Genomic DNA, 13,688 nt, shown 5'->3' with positions numbered 1-13,688 from the left:
TCATGATGGTCACGACCATCAGAAAACACTTATTTCTAATGGTCTTAGAAACTGAGACACTTCTCAGTAGCAGAATTATAGTTATGAAGTAGCAATGAATTGTAGAAAGTCACTTTATGGTTGGGCGTCACCATGACATGAAGAACTGTATTAAGGGTGGCAACCTTAGGAAGGTTGAGAACCACTGCTCTAGGCAGAGTTGACATAAGATGAAAAGGCGTAAGCGGTGGAGATAGCACAATAAGCCGGAAGTATATACAAGGCGTCAAGAACTGAGATGTCATGAAGAGGGGTTAGAATTGTACGTGAACTAAACAATAATTTTTACTTGGGTTAATCCTCATCGATATAAGGACTAAAAACAGCGATATCATGGATGCTGGAGTGGTGGGGCGGGAGAGTGTGTGGGGGTGGGGGAGCACTTTCATACAGGCAAAGGAGAGGGGGGCAGGGGGTGTGGGGGGCTGGTGGAGGTAACCAGGAAGTGGGATATCGTTTGAGATGTAAACAAATGGACTGATTAATAAAAATAAATAAATAAATTTTAAAAAGAAAAGAAAGAAAGAAATTGCCTTAAAGGCTGGAGAGATGACTCAGTGGTTAAGAGCACTGACTTCTCTTCCAGAGATCCTGAGTTCAATTCCCAGCAACCACATGGTGGCTCACAACCATCTGTAATGGGATCTGATGTCCTCTTCTGGTATACATGAAGACAGTGACCGTTACTCACATACATAAATAAATCTTTAAAAAAAAAGAAAAAGAAAAAAGTAGCAGTAGCAGTGCAGACCTTAAGACATTAAAAAAAAATAATAAACAAGAAAGAGGGAGGCGCAGTGGCCCATGCCTGTGACACCAGCACTTGGGAGGCCAAGGCAGGAGAAGCGTGTGTTACTCTGTGTGAAAGAAATTAAGCTAAATATAAATAAAATTAAATCTATATATCACAATATTATGCTCACACAGACTTATGGGATAAATTCTTTGAAAAACAGATATAAACCCTTTTAAGGGAATAGGAGTCAGGGAGCTAGGGACCTAAAGCAAGGACAAGGAAGGAACAAACTGGGCACCTGTCTATGGGATAATTTTAATACCACTCAAGTTGTCTTTTAGTATAAAATGTCCAAGTGAGCTTTAAATGATAAGACAATAATGTGACTTACATGAGAAAAGGTTTTAATTATAAACGGCACTCTCAGTTAGTCCTGAACTAGTTGTGACGGCTCGTGTCTATAACCCCAGCAAGCGAAGTGAGAGAGAGTAATTCAGGGGGATTTTCATATGCATTTCTAGAGGCCAGCCCTGGCTGCGTGTGTGCATGTGCATGTACGTGTGCGATGTTTCCCTCTGTGATTCTGAGTACAATAAAACCCAGCTGACAAACTACCAAGCTTCCCGATGAGAGGATTTTTCATCTAAAAGTGAAAGTAAATTCCAAAGCTTAATAGGGCACTTCCTATTTCCCCACATCTAATGCTACGTGATGGAGTTTACTCAGATCACAATAGCAACACCACTCTGTGAGTTTGCTTTCTGATAACACCAATGCCACCATCAGCAGATGCCCTGAGGAGTTAAGTTTGGTATGGAGGCCCCTCCATGCATATAAGAAAAGCAAGCTGGAAACACAGCTAGTCCATGATCTTTGATTTTGTTTGGAAACATGTCAGAAACTGACGTCTCCTCCCCAGGCCCCACACATACTGAGACCCCTGCTGCACTCTTTCTGAAGAAGCATCCGAAGGTACGGCGGGTGAAAGCACGCACTGCCATTCTCAGGACCCCACTCTTTCCAGGTGTTAGTCAAAGAGAACACATTTGTTTTTGAACTATACTGAGGTGACAACCCAAACACAAGGACCTGAGTCTCTGAAAGGCTCTTTCTTCAGCTGCAACTCCCATCAATGACACCATGGAGTTTTCCCACCCTGACCCTCTGAGAAGTCCTCCATCCTCCTGCACACTCTAACTGCACTTCTGATCTTTCAACTTGAGTTTCAGGATTCTGCTTGAACAAATTTCCCTTTCCTTTCTAGATTAACTTTAAGTACTCTATAATATTTTAAATTCTTGGGGATAGTTTTATGATTCAAATGTATGACATACAAATGGAAAATATAAAGTTTATTCTGGAAGAATAAATGGCTTGAACATTCACAACACTCTTTCCAGAAATGAAGCAGTTGATGCTGTGTACCGAGCGAGTATCCTGAGCTCTCGAAATGAGATGAAAAAGACACAGAGTGAGTGAACGCCTTGGGAAACCATTGTAAAGGAGTCAGGTCAGTAACGGCTGCCTCAGGAGAAGCTGGCATGGTGGGGGTGGGGTGGGTTGTTTTGTTTGTCTGTTTTCCTTCTCTGAGCAATGTGGCATTTCTGAAATGTGCCAAGTGAAAAATTTTGGAATAAAATTTTATTTCAAAATAGATTTTAAAAGAGAAAAGTTATTTGTGAATTCCCTACTAAATTTGTGATTCCCTACTAAAAGAAACAGAACAAGAAGGAATCTTAGAGGTTTTAGACTAAAAGTTCTGCAAGCTTTTAGATATGCATCAAGGCAGAAAGACCTCATACAGCACCTGTCTTAAAAGGCCAGAAGCTAAGCATTCCTTCAGAGTCAACCTTGTTATGATGGGTGTTCCAATGGGCCTAACCATGTGTCAGCATCAATACCAGGAGTGGCAAGTTCTCAACAAACCACAGAGCCTCTGACAAGCAACAGACACTGTTCTGGCTGAAAACTACTGTCCCCCTCATGGGATTGGCCAATGGGTGCTGCTCTCTGTTTCTAATTGGTTTGTAATAATTTCCACCTCATTTTCTCCATAACTATAGAAAAACTTAGGGATTGGTTGCTGGCCATCACCTAGGATTATCTATAGATGATAATGTCATATGTTAGAAAGGTGTAACACCACCACAGCTGACAGCCTTTTGGACTACCAGCTTCCTCCAGATGCACAAGTGGCTCTCTATCGCCTCAAATACCAAGGAGTGAGGAACCTCTTCAATGAGGCCAATGCAGGACCTGAAGCTAGGAATCCTTCAACACCCTGTTCACACAGATGTGGTGGTTCGGAACTGTCCTTCTAGTACTTGTGAGGCTGAAGGTGGAAGACTGGCCTGGGTTTGGGTCCAGTCTGGGCTATATAGTAAGTTTCAGGATAGCCTAGACTAAAGCATAATACTGTCGATGATGATGATGGTGATGGTGATATGGATGTTGATGGTGATGATGATGATGATAAATGAAACCATACCACTATTTGTTGACTTTTAACTGATCAGTTTCTAGCTTCAGGTCATTTGTATAACTACAAGACACAAGTTCTAGACTCAGAACATTCTGACTTATACTAAGGGGTTCTCCAACTCACTGTTCAAAGCAAAACAAAACCAAAAGCAAGCTTTGATTGATTCACTAATTTCATGTCACAGCTGGGAATCCAACTGGCATTCATTTACCTAGAAGAGCAGAACTTTTCTGAGCTAAGAACTTACAACTCTCTAGAAAAGTCAACATTATTGGTGAATTTCTGACCTGTTAGCACTCTTAAAGATTCCAGTGAATGCCTCCAGTGAGCCGCCAAGGGGACTTGGGTCTTTACCAGCTAGACCCACAAAGCAAGATCTGTCTTAAAGAGCAGAAATTTGACAAGAATGGCGGTGCCGTGCTATAATCCTAGCCCTTTGGAGACACTTAGGGAACTCAAGCCCAGCCTGGGTTACTTAAAGAGTTCAAGGACAGCCTGCCCTACATAGTAAGACCCTGTTCCAAAAACCTTGGGCTAGGACTCAATGCCTAACATCTAGGTAAGATGGTAGATACACACTCACACACACACACTCACACACACACACACACACACACACACACACACACACACATCTATTACCTAAAGTCTGATTTGGAAATATTTCTTGTCTTTTAAGCATCATATTGTCTATTAAAAGAAAATAACAGAAAAGATCACACACAAAAAAGCTGAGGATATCACTGGGGTGACTCACCAATGTGAAGTGTGTGTGTGTGTGTGATCTCCTAAAATAAAATATTCTAATAAGAAAAAAAATTTTCCTTCTTAATAGCTTATACTTTTCCTCATTCTCCACAAGACTAGGATCCATCTTGAAAGCATTAAGAACACCTACAGGATTACAGTCATCCTCCAAAGCGAGCATGAGGGTAAACTGAGTCAAGTCCATCAAGGATAACAGGTAGTTCTCAAATCCATTTTTCTGTATACCAAACACAACTTTAATCATATGGTGAACTCCTCTGCCAATTTCAGACTCATGTAGAATGTTTCAAAGAGATTTAAAAATAGCATTGATTCTTCTTGGTGGCGCTGTGTTAATTTGAGGCTGCGTTCTTTGAGCAAGCCAATAGCTATTTCGACATTATCACCTGCTGCTCTCTCCAGGAACCAAGTGAGCATCTCTATGCATAAAATTTCATGTGCCACATCTTGCTTATTAATAAGATATGTATCAAAATTTGAAGTACTCAGACAAATTCATTTGTCATTTCTTTAATCTTCTTTCTGAAAATTAAAAATTAGTCTCATAAGGATTTATTTGCCAATTTGTGGGACTTTTGAGTTGGTAACTGCCACTAAAGTTGCATAAACATGGGTGACAAGTCAAGAAGCAGTTTTTGCTTATAAAACAGATGTGAACAACAGTTCCCTTCCTCTTAAGTGTTTCTGTGAGAAGCTCTTGGGTAATAATACATCCTAGAGATGCTGATTTTGGTGGTGGTCTCAGCAATGTATGCTTCCTTAGGGCCGCTCTGCTCATCCTCTGGTGATGCTAAGCTGATGTTACCTATAATCCGTTCCTGCGTCATCCTGAGCTTTGAGGGAAGAAGATCCAGTCCCCAGGATGAGTAAGGAGACAGTCCAGTTTATCTTTCCTCCTGTCTAGTAGGTTCATCATCAGCGGATCTCAGTTACTGCTGGTTGGTTCTGGGCTTCTTCCAGGAAATAGGGACTCCCAGGACCTCTTCTGATCCAGATCTCTTTCTCCGTCTTCATGTTTTCCCAGGCGATTCCATGTTGTCATCATAAAACATCTTCTTGCTTTCCTAATAGTTTATGTATTTATTCCCTATACAGCTTGATCACAGCCTTCCCCTTCATCCCACCCTCGTTTCCTCAGGGAAGGAGAGGCCCCACCATGGGTACCAACCAACTCTGGTACATAAAAGTCACAGCAAAACTAGGTGGACTCTCTCCCACTGAGGCCAGACAAAGCAGCCTAGCTAGGGGGAAGGGATCCAAAGGCAGGCATTTAAGAAAGCACAGAGAAGAAGAGGAGTTTTTTCCTTCTGGGACATCAGTGGAGCAGAAAGGTCGGCTGGATACTTTCCCTGCCTTTCTGAGTTAGCAGACTTTCACCGCCATGTCTAGCTCCTAAATTTTCCTTTGGTAAATCCAATGTTTGAGATTTTGTTTTAAAAACAATACTCCATCTCTCACCATATACAAAAATCAGCTCAAAACGAACCAAAGACTTAAATGTGAGTCCTGAAACTATAAAACTGTAAGGAGAAAACACTCAAGGACATCATAAGTAAACAATTGTAAATGATTGCAAAACCATAGTCAATGAAAGCAAAAACCGACAAATGGGATTACATCAAACTATAAGCTTTCTCTATAGAGGAAAGCATTCAACAGAATAAAGAAACAACCTAGACAATTGGGGGAAATATTTGTAAACTGTAAGAAAAATGATTTTTAGAATATATAAGAAATTCAAACAAACCAATCTAAAAAACAATGTGATTTTTAAATGAGCAAATGACCTGAATAGACATTTCCCAGAAGACATCCAGATAGCCAGTAAACATATAAAAAAACCTCACACAATGAGATATCAGTTTATCTCAGTTAGAATGACTGCTGTAAAGCACAGGTAATGCTAGTAAGGATGTAGAGAATTAGAAAATCGGACATACTTTTGATGGGGATGTAAATTAGAATAGCCATATGGAAAACAGTATGAACGTTTCTCAAAAACCTAGAAATAAAATCACCCTATGATACAGCCATCCCACTACCCAGGACTTACCTGCAAGCGCTGTGATCGCACTCTAAAGGAACGGCAGCATTACCTGTTAATTAACTCACTGTTCACAATAGCCAAGAAATGAAATCAACCTAGGCGACTATCGACAGATAAATAGATTTTTAAAGTGTGTTTACACTGTGTCTGAGGAACCGTGCTTCTTATTTCAGACCCTTACCTGCAACGTTAAATCTCTGGCCTGAAGTCTAGAGCTCCCTTTCCCTCGCCTGCCCCTAAACTAACAGTTGGTAGGCGAGCACAGGGGACGGGTGGATGAGAACGCGCTGAAGTAGACCAACTACTACTGCTTAGGTAGGTACTGTAGGTACGGATGCCTACAACTGACAACACAGAGAATGCTTCCTGAGAGCTGGTGCAGAAGACTTGGAATGTTCTAAACAGCAATGTGTCTTTGGTGTGACATGCCAGTATATCTGACACATGTATACATGTCTGAAAGGCTGCATTACACACCAAAAACACGTACAACCATTATATGCCCTTTAATACTGAAAATACATTAGAAAAAAAGTTTTAAAGGAGAGAAATAAAACATTTAAATACTGAAAACATAAAAAGTACAAGTTAGAATTCCAGACCAGTAAAATTACCCTTCAAAAGCAAAAGAGAAAACTAAGGATTTCCTCAAATATGTGCTTCAAGGAATATGGAAAGCAATTCTTCAAAGAGAAGGAACATGAAATAGTTCAGAAAGCTGTGTTCACAGCATGAAAGGAAAAACTATAATCAGAAAAATGAAGGCAAACAATCTTTTTTAACCTTAATTTATCTTTAAAATAACCACTCAGAATTTATCTTTAAAATAACCACTCAGGAAACAATTAAAAAAAAAAAGCACCAGTGTGATCCCACCATGTGGCAGGTGGGGGTGACAGCAGCAACCCCACAGGACAGAGCCATAAGGTACAATACTGCACGGGTTACTTAGTGTGGTGCTGTAGAATTAGAGATGTTTAAAATGCATGTTGTAAACTCTAGAGCAAACATACATGTGTGCATGTATGTATGTGTACACTCACACACACTCACACACACACTCACTCACACACGCTCACACACGCTCACACACGCTCACACATGCTCACACACTCACACACTCACACACACACACACACTCACACACACACACTCACACACACACTCACACACACACACACTCACATACACTCACACACACACACACTCACACACACACACACACACACACACACACACACACACACACATACACTCACACACACACTCACATACACTCACACACACACTTACACACACACACACTCACACATACACTCACATATACACACACTCACACACACACACATTCACACACACACACACTCACACACACACACTCACACACACTCTCTCTCACACACACACACACATTCACACTCACACACACACACTCTCTCTCTCTCTCACACACACACACACACACACACACACACACACACACACACACACACACACTCTACTTGACTCAGCTCACTCGGAAGAACACTCCTCCAAAATAGCAGCATCTTACTATTCCAGCAAAGGTCAAGTTGGCAAAGCAAACAGATGGCGGCTTCCAAAACACTTCCCGTGTTTGTTTTTTAGTGTGTTGACATTTGAGAAGGAAGTGTGGGTGCTGGTCGGAGCTCTTCTCACACCCAATTTACAGCAGCTAAGAAATAATCAAGTGACAGGTGACACAGAAGCAAAGGTCTGCCAGCCCAGGCTGCCCGGCACCACAGGGCTCTTCACTGCTGAGCCATATCTCTAGCTCCTACACAATTTTTTTGAAACCTTAAAATACATATTTAAAATGTGGGTGTCTCTCAGTGAAAGCACACGTAATACCAGGAAAGAGAACCAGCCTGGTAACAACCAGGAGTCAGCCTCACCGAAAATCCTCCCAGCCTGAGGAGCGAGGTGAGGAACCTGAAGAAATAGGACCGGACACAGACCACTGTTAATTTTAGCATTTTCATGTCTGCTTGATGAAATAGAACAGAACATTTGCAATGTGACAGAGACCCGCCCCGCCCTGTGACATCCTCCCAACCACAAAGGGTTTTTTAATCGTTTTCAAAGAAAAATAGAGTCGCTAGTGTGAGCTTCTCATTCTATTCTCTTTGCCTTTTCTTTTTTCCCTCTCAAGCCCGAGAAATTCAAAGCAACTCCCCTGGCTGCACAGGCTCCCCGGGGCTCCTTCTCCTTTTAAAGAAAAGCAAGAGAGAACTGCAGCCCCTGTCTGTCCCATGCAGCAAACCACAGGCAAGGTCAGTCTGCCACTCTTCCTTCAGCTCTCACAAATATCTAAATATCTGAGGGTGATTTTGTGGCCTGTTGCGATGACAAACTTCTTCAAAGAGACAACACAAAACTAAACGTGTTATTGTAGTAGCTCCCGTCCTTTAGTCTGGCCTCCTTCAAAGTCTTCAAATCCAGAAGCGTGGCTAAATTCTCAGAGGCGGGTACGTCAGTCCCAGCCCCCTCACTGGTCCTTGGCTAAATGGTGATTCAGAGACCTTCCGCACAGGCTGGGAGGGACGCTCCCTGCCAGGCTCTGTTGCAGCTGCCTCGGATCTGGATTACACCTGGAAGACAAGATCTCCCCAAACAATATGGCCACTGCCATTGGCCTTGGTTAACTTACAGAATTTGAAAGGAAGATCCTATCGTAAAGACACCACACTTTGCTCACAAACCCGAAGGAATAGAGCTGGAAATGAACTGGAAGCCTCCTCCCTGGGGAATTCTCACAGCATTGTAAGGTGCTATGTACACTGCCAGGGAAAAAAGCCATCAGTAGTCCTACCTTACTGTACAGCCTAGGAAGATCATCAGTGACTGGACAGGCAGGTGTCCATGGTGGTACAGTAGTGTCATTTTATCTTGGCTATAGCCAGCAGCTGTCTAGTTGGACTTAAGCACAGGATTCACCCATGGTACTTTAAATCTATCCATGGCTGGAGAGATCATAAACCCTAGAAAAGAACCTACTTTCCTAAACCAATACAATTCCTAACTATATTCTAAATATTCTTATACCCGCAGACAAGTGTGGTTCTCACTCCTCATCAAAGAAGCTTCCTCTTGCAATAGACGGAGACTACGACAGAGATCCACAGCTGATCGAAATCCAGAGGAGTGAGTGACTGTGCAGTGTCCACCCCAACTCTATGGCAACCCCTAGATGAAGAGCTTCGGGGGCCAGTGCTGCTGAAAGGAGAATCAGCTTCCTCCAGGGAACATAAGGTATCCAGTCTCACATGCTTAGCCCTGGACTGTACATGCAGGAAACACTGAATGGATTCAGGGACTCCTGCATGTACACACATGGAGTAATGATAATTGAAGATGAGACCGTGAGTGTGGGAAGGGGGAGGAATGCTGCAGCTGGAGATAGGAAAGGACAGTAGAATTGATGCAGACATCCGTGCTCATAGAAAGTTTTCCAAAAGGTATTTTTTAGAAAGAATCATTTTGAGGCCAAATCCAAAGCAAATAAAAGCCATCAAATGGTTCTGATTTGTGCTGATTTAAAAATTAACTTTTTAAAATCCTTCAATAAGTAAAGCAAAGATTTTCAGATATATCCGTTAAAGCAAAACTTAAGATATTATATCTGTAAAATTTGCTGATGGGTCATTAATATAGTGCAGAGTCATCAGCTAGCTGGAATTATAATTGTTCAAGATGTTTGAAAACACAAAGCATATTCTAACATGTGCACAGCACGTGCATACATCTGTGCGCACAGGCATGTGCATACACGTTTGTGGGCACAGCATTTGTAGTTAGGCAGATAAGCTGGCTTTAGTCCTTCGAGATGACTATTTATGCTCTTATCCTTCTCCCTTCATTTTTGTCAAGGAGTTTAAAATTTTAATTTATATTAAATTATAGCTGAAGCCCTAACTCTCCAGGAAAAGGCTACTGTTTATAGTCTAACAACAATCAAGAGAAAAGACAAAGCATCTACAAGAGTCCAAAGAATAAAGGCCTGAAATCTGGGTGGCCACCCTCGGTCCTAGGATCCACGGCTGGAGGTCCAGGCTAGTGTCCACTTCTGAACCAAGTTAAGAGTTTCCCCAGCACAGCAGCTGAGGTTGGCCTTCTGACCTTCTCAGTGGGTGGGCAGAGGAGCCAGCCCATCTCCCATTGCTTCCCCCTGTGGAAGCCTAAAAGCATTATCTAGGGACACTGGAGTTTAGATCAGTGTTTCCTCTCTGCACAGACTGCCACATGCATTCTGACATCATAACTTCCACCTACCTACATTCTGCAACAATTGCAGGAAGTGGATCTAATTATTTTAAGAGAAGAAACACCAAGGAGGCAGAAGTCACATGAAGACTTAAGAAGCAACCAGCGCACTAAGAGGAAGACCTGGATGGGCCCCTGAGTTAGTACCTATTTCTGAGTAGACAGACAGACCTGACGCCTAACCATGCCTTCTTTCTTGTCCATTTGGTTGAGATTATAAAACTATTACATTTCTCCCTTCTGTATCCTCCCTATAAACCTTCCATATATCTGTCCCCTTCCTCCTTTAGATTTTTTCACTAATTGTTATTATATGCATATTCATACACATATATACATACATATTTCCAAATATAACCTCTTCAGTCATAAGATGTTATTTGTTTGTGTATTTTCAGGGCTGAGTGTTTTGGCCCTGGATAACCCATAGTGTGCTCTTCCCTGGGAAAGACCATCTCTCCCAGTCCAGGCTTTCCAAACTTGCCTATAGTTCTCTGTGTAGGGCTGCAGTCTTGGGGACTTCTCAGCCCCTGCCATCCAGTTTGACATGGCCATTGGTGTTGTCCTTGTCCAGCTCAGGTTTGAACAGTCATGTTGGTGAGAAGTTATGGGTGTAGCTTCTAATGCTACTAGGAGATACCATCCCACTCATCCTCTTGCTCTCAAAATCTTTCTACCCCTTCTTCCACAATTTTTCCTGAGCCTTAGGTATGGAAGAGTTTTGTAGATGTCATCATTAGGACTGGGCCCCACAACTCTGCATTTTGATTGGTTGTGGTTTTCTATAATGGTCTCTGTTACAAGAGAAGTTTCCTTGGTGAGGAGTGAAGACTGCACATCTGTAGCTGTAAGGACAAACGCTTATAGATTTTTGTTAGGGATTATGCTGGTTTAGTAAATTAAAGGTTTGGATTCTTCTCCAACAACCATGATTTCATTAGCACTGAGTAGCTGACTAGGTATCCGGTCCAGGCATGGACTCCCTCTTGTGGAGTGCATCATAAGCCTAACCATGCCTTCCTCCTTGCTACCCTCTCTATCCGAGCATGAGCTTGGTTGTCCTCTGGCTTCCTCTCCATTCTGCTGGCTCCTGCTCTTCCCATTGTCAACCCAACACCCTGAAGGCTATTTCACCCTCAGCCAGGCAGAGGCCTCCCCTCCATCATCCATTTTCATCCCTGCCCTCTGTTCCTTGTCTGCGTATGTCACAATTCCCCCTCTAAACAGATAATCAGGAGCATATGCAGTATTTGTATGACAAAACTGACTACTGGAGGGAAAACATCAAGCTTTAGAAGGACATTTAGAATGTATATTTTATATTTTATGTGAGTCATATCATATAAAATGTTATCACACACTCATGAATACTTAACATGAATTAGAAACGGGGTTGGGGATTTAACTCAGTGGTAGAGCGCTTGCCTAGCAAGCGCAAGGCCCTGGGTTCGGTCCTCAGCTCCGAAAAAAGAAAAAAAAAACAAAACAAAACAAGAATTAGAAACAAATATCACATTTTGTATACAACTAACCCATATCATGTATTTCAGTTCATGAATAAAAAGCAGTGGCTTTAAGCCTGAGCATCACAATGAGAAACTGGTCAGGTGGTGGCTGTGACCAATTGGGCCCAATGTGATGTGACCTTTCTCTACTCACTCCCTCATACACTCGTGTGTAAGTTAAGTCAACTGAGACCAGTTACTATAGCTCCATCATCTTCCCCTAAGTATACTGGAAGAAAGCATAATGCTATAGGACACTATAAGGGAAGTTAAAAGCAGGATGATTCCTTCACAGCCCCCAAACTATCAGTGAGCCAGTCGCCCAGCCTTTCCTGGGCTCTTTATTCATTCCTTTATCTGCTGGGAGTAGGTACTATGGCACCCAACTATTACTAATATTTCTCATATATGTACACGAACATCCTCAAAGCCATAGACACCTTATAGACTGCCCTTATAGAAGGGGAGAGAAGGCCTTGCCAGCCACACTCCTCTTGAAGTTTGGTATCTCCAAAATGACCCTGTCTTCAGACTTGGTTAATCAGTTTATCAGTTCAGAAATGCATGCCTAAGACCTCTCCTCAGCATGTCTCACACTGACTGTCTCGGACTGTCCACAAAAATAGCTATTGTTAGTATTCCCTCCCCATCTAGACACCCCAACACTCACACTGATTGGTCTCCACACTGATCACTTATACCTTCCAGCCCAACTTCTCTCTCTGGCCCCATTATGTCTTTGGACTTCTGCAGTTCCTCCAAACTGGTCTATGTACTTCCAGCCTCTTTCCCTGGAGCTGGAGGATGATCTTTGCATGCTATGCTTGACTATGTGCTTCTGCTGTCAAAGGTACTTCAGTATCCCAGGATAAAGTCCACACTCCTGGCAGTTATAGACCAGGACCCCCAACTTCCCAAGAAGCTCTCTGATCTCTGCACTAGTACCCAACCATTCAGCTAATCCTGACTTCCTCTCTTCCAAAACTATCTGTCTTAATCATTTCCAGTCCTCCAACAAAATAATGCTGGCATCCTCTTGTAGATTAGATCTAGAGTGTCTTCTAAGTGCTCACTTAGTCAAGGCTTTGTCTCCACCATAGCACTACTGGGATGCAGTGGAAGTTTTGAACGATGAGGCCTGGTAGGAGGAATTAATGTTATTTCGGGTGTGCTTCTAAAGAGAGACTGCAGAATCCCAGCAGTCCCCTCCTCCCCTTTCTCCTCTGGGCTTCCTAGCCATGAGGCAACAGTTTGCATCACCTACCATGCTCCTACCATGATATATGTCCTTGCCAAAGAATCTAAAGCCAACAGGGTCAATAAATCATTGCCCGAAACTTACAAAACCATGAGACAAAGTAAGCCTTTTCTCCGATGTTTCCCAGTTCCATGTGTCCTTCAAGGTTGGCTCTCAGAGTCCTCCCTACTGCACACTCTGTTCCATCCATGCCACATGTACTTGGCTGTCACACAACTGTTTCTACTCTTCTTCTTGGATGTATGAACTTGATAAGGTCAGGCCATGGAGCCTTCCCATCTCTACCCCAGTGTTTGGTCCAGTGCCCATCAAACAAGGGGCTTTGATAATATATGAAATGAGAAAAACTGAGACAGAAGGCCACTGGGGTCTCTGGGAGATGAACTTAATGCTACTGTGTCCTCAACACAGTCCTGGGCATGGAGATGGTGAAGAACAAGCATCATGGGCAATGCTGGCTGGGCATGGCGGTACCGGTCTGTAGCCTCAGTGTTCACAGGGCAGAGGTAGAAATACTGCTGTGAGCAGGAAGACAGCCTTGTCTACGTAGTCTTTCCCTCAATACAATACAC

At 42.7% G+C, this 13,688-nt stretch overlaps 1 pseudogene; it reads right to left on the bottom strand.

Moving 5' to 3' along the window:
- Positions 1-4,071: 4,071 nt before the first annotated feature.
- LOC116901015 lies at positions 4,072-4,571 on the bottom strand (annotated as a pseudogene).
- Positions 4,572-13,688: the final 9,117 nt, after the last annotated feature.

The sequence above is a fragment of the Rattus rattus genome, chromosome 5 (assembly GCF_011064425.1).
Source record: "Rattus rattus isolate New Zealand chromosome 5, Rrattus_CSIRO_v1, whole genome shotgun sequence".
Lineage (NCBI taxonomy): Eukaryota > Metazoa > Chordata > Mammalia > Rodentia > Muridae > Rattus > Rattus rattus.
The sequence above is the reverse complement of the archived record's forward strand: the minus strand, read 5'-3'. Positions and strand labels throughout refer to the sequence as shown.